Below are 8,964 nucleotides of genomic sequence, written 5' to 3'. Positions count from 1 at the left end.
GCTTGTCAATAAACCACACATGCACATTCACAACATAACCCCTAGGCAAAATAAATAATAAAAAGCACTGACTTACTCTAACACTGTTTCTGCCAATATTTGACAATTACCACAATTCAGAATATGTACGGCTGCCTGAAGCAGTTTTCCAGTAAATACCAAAGTTTCAGAGACGAATAATTGGAAGAAAGAGAAGACAACTTTTTCCAACAGAAAACTCGCTGTATTTCCGCACCAGGGGCTACAAAACAAACAAAATTTGACAAAATTGTTCATTCTACTGCCATTGGCTTTTGCAGTAAAAAAATCATGAGGAACCTTGTTTTTCAAGTACAGTACAATGCTGCAAATCACTGAAACAGCACTCGCAAATGACTTCATTCGGTACACCTTTGGGATAAACATAAACATATAGACACGAGTACATAATCTCTCGCACATAACACAAAGTCAACAGCTGGGCTTCGTAAAAATCACCAAGAGACTTCATGCCGTACCTGCAGTTGTCCAAGTATCATGCTTGTCCTTTCTGTTGTTAAAGTGGATTAGTGGCAGATTTCACTGAAGCATAAACAATTTTTAGCCACTGTAGCACAGCACCCAAAGCCATAGAATGAGATGCAAACTTCGCACACTTTTTCAACTGCACTTCTCAGTTTAAAAGTGACCATTATCAGGCACAAAATTCCTGCTCTTGTGCATATAACAATGGTACCTAACATTGATGTTTTGCACAAAATTCACAGGGCACAGGTGGCCCTGAAAACGCTTATTACTAGTGGGAATGTGAATATGCATGACCAATTTGTTCTTATGCGTGAAGACCTTCGAAATAGCTACATTTATAAAGTGGAGCTTGAAATGGCTGGTGAGAATGTTTATACTTGTCCATATTAAGTGTGCAAAATCTCAATAAAATTAAACCAGTACTACTTTCGTGGTCCCTAATGGGTTAAGCAAGCCTGGTGCCCCACTTGATACTGGAGACTGAGACCCACGCATTACACGTCTTCTCAACCTTTTAAAGCTTCACGTGGGTGCACCACCAGGCAAATGCTGCCTGTGTTTGTGAGTTTTCAAGTGGCGTGTAATATCAGTTTTCCACGCAAAACCCCAGGGACAGAGGTGGCACTGGTAAGGTCTCTAGCCAGTGTGGACACGAGCGTGCGTGACCAGGTTGGACTTCTGATGGAAAGTTTTGGAGCAGAAGTGACATTTGTACGGATGCTCACCAGTGTGTATTCTTCGTTTTAACATGTCAGTGCTGTAACATGTAGTGTAGTTGCACACGGTGCACTTCAGCACATGCTTTTTCGTGGGAGACATATGACGGCGCGTTTCGCCAGGGCGATGGCGAACAATGACCGTGTCTGAAAAAATCAAAACCGCACATTTTAAATAATTGGGTGACAACGATGGGAGTTTTGCAGGGTACAATTGAACCTAACTGCGGTGATAAAATGGCTTGACTTAAAAGTGAGGAAGGAGGGAATTACAAAAAGAACAGATGCAAAAATGTTTAAAAAATAGTGCTACTCTTATAACCTGTTTCATATTCTTGTATAGCTAACATGACAGGAACAAGAGTTTTTTAGTGCTTTTAATACATAAGTTATGAACTAGTACCAACTAGCTCCTCTTTCCATTCTGCTTCACTTATAACCTGTGTTACGATCTGCACATTGAAAAAAAAAAAAATAGTATAGATGCATTAATTCAATGCTGGTTCATCTACACAAGAACACAAGCATTGTTTAAGAGTGACGGAGTCACTTCTAAAGTGTACAAAAACTCATTGTTAATCATCCTAAGCACTTTAGCTTTGGATGATTAAAAATGAGTTTTTGCACACTGCTATAAAGGCAGCCACAAAAAACCGTTAATCTGATATTACATAGCAATAGTAATATTAGGTCAAGAAGCTGCGACTACAGCACCCAAGGTTAGCTTAGCCTCGCAACGGGCCTAGCTTAGCGTGGTTCACGAAAATGGTCCACACTTCTCTGTGATAATAAGAAAACCTGGAAGTCATTCAATCCTAGAATAGGCAGAGCATGTGCATGACATAGGTGCATGAAACTTATACATAACGTAATACATCCTCTTGCACTTCACATAACAGCAGCAATGCAGAGTCATGCAGTAACGTTTGGTCCAAGAAGCCCTTGTCAAAGAATGGAAAGAAGTCTGGCATCGCTCATCTAGGTGTCTTGCAATGAAGTCACTTGCAATGAAGCGCAGATGAAAGTTATTAGTAACAGCATGTGTCTACTCCATGGGGAGCAGAGACAAACTCATTTCTACAGGGAAGGAATCATAGAAAAACAGAGGAGTTGTATCTCAAAAAGAGAAGTTAATTTATAACACAAAGAAAGTGTTTGTGAAGAAAAATGTACATAGATTAGAATAAACAAACAGAACAACAGCAACAACAAAAAACCAAAGTGGCTTATTCTCAAAGCACAGTACCGACATAATTCAACACATTGGTAAACCAGTACTTCTCAAGTACATCATGCCAAACAATTTCGGGAGGTGCACAAACACATAGATAGAAGTATGTTATCACTTGCACGTAGCACAAACTTGTCTGAATGCATACCTACTACGTGAGAACAACCTTAAAGGTTTATAGTAACATTCGATAAGCTTGGTATATTGTTTTTACTTTTCTTAATGAAATGCATGTCCTTTCTACATTTAAATGACTCAGTGGCCAGTTATATTTGGTTATAGACAAACTAACCACAATCCTAAAGCCTTCCATTGTCAGGTACAAATTTACACGTCCTCCTATAAGGCCTCCACCAATGAATGTGCTCTCCGGATCGATGCCTTGAGCCAGACAGCTGGTGACTTCACCTTCAGAGAACATTGTGCATGAGCGAGAGTATTTTTTTGGTCGTAGGAATGATAGGTTATTGTACTTCTGCAGTCAGGGCCGAACCTCCAAGACTTCTTACATTGTATACGACTACAGTCACTGACCTAAGGCACAGAATGAACCACACGCTTTACACGCCTTCTCAACCTTTCCTCTCAAAGCTTTTATACTAAACGCTATCTGTAAAACGCTGTCTGCACTCGCAAGTTCTTGTGTGGTGAGTGATGTCGGTCCTCTGGGTATCACTGGAAAGGTCACTCGCAGGTGTGGATGCGCATGTGCGTCACCATGTTGCACTTCTGATTAAAGGCTTTGCCACAGTAGTCGCACTTGTACGGCCGCAGGCCCGTATGTATTATTAGGTGGTTCTGCATTCCGGTGGAGTGACTTGTAGCGTAGCCACACACAGAGCACACCAGCACATGCTTTCCCTTCGGGGGTCCCTTGCGACGCGGCCGGCCTCGGGGACAGGGAACACGAACCAAGCCTGCACAAAACGACAGATTGCATTTCAAGCAAATGACAGAGGGCAAGATAGACAGGCTAGTGATTACTACACCACACTGGGGCCAGGTTGTGTTTGCCAGTTAAATGGTCCCTAAAACATTTTATTCTCATTTTGTTTTTGATTAGAATAATATTGGAGCAAATCGCTGGCACCATAATTAATCAAAACTTCCTTTATCAACAGAGCTACGAGCAATAAATAGGTGCCCTCTGCCTTTCACCCTCAACTCTTCCTTCGAGCGCTTGGGGCTAAGCTCCGCCTTCATGTGCCTGAACAGCACGTTCCACAGCCAGTCAGATCAGCAGCCATGGTGACGTCAAGCCGCCTGTCGCTCGGTGAATGGGCAGTTGAAAACGTATTTGGCCGAGTCACAGCAATTCCCAGCTTTAAAGTGTTGTAGCATATTACACAGTTTATGCAGAGAGCTCAAATCGGTTAGCAAATGACCCTTGGGACTAGGTCTACCGGCCCAATGTACTTGCACAAAATCGTGAAAACTGTTTCAGGGTTTCTTTAAATTTCAGGGAAGATGGATTAGAAAGAGAACGTGCACAAAGACAATAAAAAAAGCACAGCACTGAAAACTTGGATGTCACAAAATGCACAATGCTGATATTGTGGAGATAAAAAAAAGCGTATCACTGAAAACAGAGAAATCGAAAAAAACTGCAGCACCAATAACTCGTGATGCCATCCACACACGAAAAGAACAGTGGTGCATGCAAAATTCTTGACAAATTCCTCCAAAACACCACCAAAGTTATTTCCATCGATGAAGCTAATTCCAAAATATTTGGGATGAGATTCACCGAACATCTTTGCACACGAGTGCAAAAGAAGCTATGCAGGGTGTTGCTCGGCTTTCTACTTTATGTGAAGATTCTCAAAAGTGACACATAGAGAGCACATACCAGTAAATAGAGGTTAGCGTGATATCCCAAAACATTCGCTGTACACATGGATCAAAGATGCTGGTGCGTGTAAATTGTCCTTCTTTATGAAAGGGAACATGCGGTCGGGTGACCTGCTCTCTACAACGGCTGCCTACAGCATCTTGCAGCACTTGTCCAGCGGCCATAACTCGTTGTTTTGTTTGCCAATAGGTGATGCCAAAAGTCAATGTCTTTTCTTTTGCTGTCGGTTGATGATGGTCCAGCAGGCAGCCACCGCAGAGCGCAGGCCACGCACTCGCGTGTTCGCTTTCATAAAGAACGACTGTGTACAACAAACAAATCCATGCTTGGAGCCACAGAGGGTAGAATATCATTTCATCTTAAGTACTGCTTCACCTTCAAAACATGCATTTCTTAAAAAAAAAAAGTAACTGAATATGGTACTGATTGGCAAGCACACAGAGAATGAGCTTTGTTCAAATATTGGTGTGTCAGTGCGAGCGGGCAGAGAACGAGAAATCTTGTGCAAAAGTTTACAAGCTTTCTCAAGCATTATTTAATTAGCTATTATTTTCTTCTGACAACATAACATCACAGAAAGTACGGCATGGTCCACGAAGTGACAAATGCGAAAATTAAGGAGCGACCACAGGAAGCAAAATGGTGGGAAAAGAACACAGAGTTAGAGCGACACGATGGCTCAAAACACCGCTTCATATTTCTGACTGGTCACGACACAGTTTTGAAATAACAAACTGTGTCGCATACAAAAAAGTGATTGACAGAGATTTAGTAAAGAGTATAATTTTGTAAATCTAGGACTGCATGAGAATGCAATAGCAGTATGCCGAGAAACAATCATCAGAACAGACATAGTGAGTTTAGAAAGCCACACATGGGCCTTAGAAGGCTTGCGAAAATGGCCCACACTTTATCATCGTAATGGAAAATCAGGCAGTCATTCAAATGCAGCGTAGAGATAGCATGTGCATGGTACGCAGCAACGTAGAATGCAACAATGCTATGTGGGGTGCTACAGTGAATATAACAACAGGTGCACAACATTTGCACATAGTGTAATACGTATTTTATATAAAAACACGTCTGCCAACATTTGCTAAGTAAATGTACAACCTTTACTTAGCAGAAGCAACGTTTACGTCTTTGACAATGAACAAGAAAATGCCACAACAAAACATCCTAGAAGCCACTTTGCAGCACAAAAGAAAGTAACAGCATGTATGAACTCTTCAACCATTTGAGACCTACATGTTTGCATATACTTCAAATTTACACATTATTTCACAGCGCTTGATATAGCCTAGCAGAAGAATCGTCATGACACACCAGTTATCGTGTTTAACAGTAATTATTCTTAATTGAATTGTAATCAAACATATACTTATTCCGAGTTCATTGGTGTTCTGTTTTTGCATAAACAGTTTTAGATATTGGGCTAGAAATGCAGCATAATGTTGTTTTCGGCTGTATTCATATTGAGCAACGGAAAGTTATACTGTGTGACATGGCTTGTGGAAAGCAGCACATCCAATTGAACATCAGCAAAGTGATCATATGCAACCGTACACTGTGAAAATGAGGATAGGCAAAAACACATTTATAATTCGGCAGGTTCAAATCATCCAGCCCTTGCTGGATTTTTCGCTTTTTTATCCACTAGTTAACACAACTGGCAACAGAACAGGTATAAATCCAGAAAGATATACCTCGACTTTTGCAGAAATGAAACAGAAGGTGGCTCACTCTTAAACTGCAGTGCCAATGCAGCTGTAAACATTAGCAAGCCTCACATCAGCAACCTCACAAGTAGCTACATGTAGTACAACTTCGCTACGTGAATAAACACACAAAAAAGAGCTCGTAATCAGTTGCTCAGGCAATGCGCTCACCCAGTACCATACCGAGATGCATGCAGAAGAGAAAAGCCAGATGTTGACACAAAGGGACGGGCAGCATGAAACTCGCTCCGCATATTCTCCACACAAAACCCTCGCATGTTTCCACCTAGAGCGTTAAGACGGCCGATGTGGTGCTAGTAGTAAAAACAAAAGAAAAAAAAGGTGGATAACGTAAATGTAATATCTACTGTTCATTTTGAGAATTCAATTCCTCAGAATTTGCAGGCATTTGTTTACAAGAAAAGTTGAAAGTTTGTAAAAAAGAACTAATCCACGAATTTGTTCACCTGAGAGCCTACTCAGTGAAGCCATACTAACTGTCAAAGGAGGGCTGTTTATGTGCACAAGTGTAGCCGGCGTGTTTTTTCCCATTCAATCTAAACTGGCGTTGTTAATGATTTGTTGTGCCACAGCACTGTGTCTGGAATATGGGATTGCAATGTCACCTGCTGCTGTAGACAATAAAAAGGTGGCAATCCCCCCCCCCCCCCCCCCCCTTGTGCTCATTAGGGTGTATTAAGGTTGTCTTTTGCGGTGCGCTGTGTGTTGGCTTTTAGCATATGGATAAAATTTAACGAGCCACTCACAATTTTTTTCCCAGCAGCTCACGTGGCTCAGTTTGAAACTTGCGTTATTAGTTAGCTTGTATGGGGACGAAAAATGGACAAGTGTGCTTTAAATGTGAAAAGTATTTCATGCTATTCAGCGATAACATGTCACTCAATTATGCAGAAGGCGCGCACTGCTTGCACTTTCTATACGTGGGTACCCTGTGCCTCCAAAAATCTTCCTTTGGCCCAAGACAAAATGGGTCTTCCACCCACGCATATATTCAAAAATTTGTAGTTTTTATCGGCCCCCAATTCAGGCTGGGCGCACCACTGTGGATGTCGCAGCCAAATATTGTGTTCGGGAGACGTGCACTGCCTGTGCTTGTGAGTCTCAAAGGGGAGGGAATAATGTCCTATAATAGACCGTGTTACACCATGAGTGTGTAAATGGTGTCGTATCTCGTGCACCACTGCTCACAATAACATGTTTGTGGAATAAATTACTGCTTTTGAATCTCACTGGTTAAACCCGTCTGCACCTTCACATCTTTTCTATGCGATGTAAATGTCAAAAGTGAAACCAGCTTGTAACTTGCGTTTTTCAGCTGACACCAAACAGTAGAGCTTTACACGCCAACAGTTGCATACTTTGGTGCTACTCGAAGAGGGCTGCTTGCATTGACAAAATACTGTGTGGCCTTGTGCTTGCCTATTTTGCTGTGGTAAAATACATAGTTCTTTAGTTGAAAACGGGTCTTCCTATGACTTTCTCGACCAGCGTGTTGTAGCGGTGATGTCTATGGTAGTGTGAGTGTAGTGCTTACAATTTCGGGCATTTTCGGGACAAAAAAATATATCTGAACCTAAGCTATACAGGTTAGTGACTGTAGCTAAACGAAAAGAAAAGCATCTTGGAAAAAAAAAAAAAAAGAGAGCTCTGCACACACGACTTAAATTTTAAACTCTGCAAGCATGAAACTAAATATTGCGTATGTGTGTCGCTAATAGGTGTACTACAGTGCACTTATTGGGTGAGAGAAACAGATCCTTTGCTGCATGACTCCATTGCAGCATTTCTTCCTTCACACATGTGAGGCAGGCGCTACGTTGTGTTCCCTGCCGGGCTGCAGAAATTAGGCGCCTTCTTTCTTTTTTAATTACTACCACCATCTCTTGTGAGGCAAGTTGGTGAATATGCATGGCTTCCAGTAAGTAGCACATAATAAAATGCTAAAAATCAGGGACAGGGCTGGCATAAACAATGTAGATAGGACGAATCCATCTTTCTTTTGTCTTTTCTACTCACTTGAATATGCTACTTATTTAAAGCCATGCACGAAATTCTTCTGTTGATTCCCTTTCTCCATGCCTACATGAGCACAGTCTTCAACATTCATTATAATCTTGAAAAGGCTGCATTGTGTATGTACAGTACCATCCACTATTAAAGGGAACACTGCAATGAGCACCGTTGATATTACCGGCCCTCCAACAGTATGTGCATAAGTAAACGATGCTTATGCATGGCACTAGTCTGTCAAAAGAAGTCAGAACTGTCAATCTGCGGCGCAAAAAGAGTGAACTCCAGACATACCGTGCGCGCAAGCGTTCCCTTTAACAGTGGACCCGTCTGTACATGTCCTGGTGTCATGCATGCTGTTTTTGTCATCGAAGTGGCTCAGTCGCAGGATTCACCGAGGCGGGAACAAATCGGCCCCTGCCTTAGTGCTTCCAGGCCGGCATCCAAAGCCACAAAATGAGACGCACACGCACCGTGCCTTCTCAGGCCTTTTCTTTCACACTGCACACACAAACACCACTAGTGCTGAAGCCGTCCAATCTCGTGAGATTGCAAGTGGTGCGTCAGTTTGTCCTTTCTCGCAGAGTTCCAGGGACACAGGTGGCACTGGTAAGGTCTCTCGCCGGTGTGGGTGCGGCTGTGAGTGGCCAAATGCTGCTTCTGCCTAAAGGTCTTGCCGCAATCTTTGCACTTGTGGGGGCGCTCGCCCGTGTGTATTTTTTGGTGGTCCCGCATGTTGAGGCTGTGACTCGTAGTGTAGCCACACACTAGACACTTGCGCAGTAGTCTACCCTCAGGATAGTGCCGGCGACGCGGCCGGACGGAACTATGAGATTCATCAGCCAAACCTGCACGATTCAAAATGGTGCATTTTCAGCACGACAGGACAGGCAGTGTTAAAACTGCAAA

The 8,964-nt window shown here is 42.5% G+C and overlaps 1 pseudogene; it reads right to left on the bottom strand.

Moving 5' to 3' along the window:
* Window positions 1-201: 201 nt before the first annotated feature.
* LOC142761756 (uncharacterized) lies at window positions 202-8,574 on the bottom strand (annotated as a pseudogene).
* Between the last annotated feature and the right edge of the window lie 390 nt (window positions 8,575-8,964).

Source organism: Rhipicephalus microplus, chromosome 9, assembly GCF_043290135.1.
Source record: "Rhipicephalus microplus isolate Deutch F79 chromosome 9, USDA_Rmic, whole genome shotgun sequence".
Classification (NCBI taxonomy): Eukaryota; Metazoa; Arthropoda; class Arachnida; order Ixodida; family Ixodidae; genus Rhipicephalus; species Rhipicephalus microplus.
This window is presented reverse-complemented; position numbering and strand designations above follow the sequence as displayed.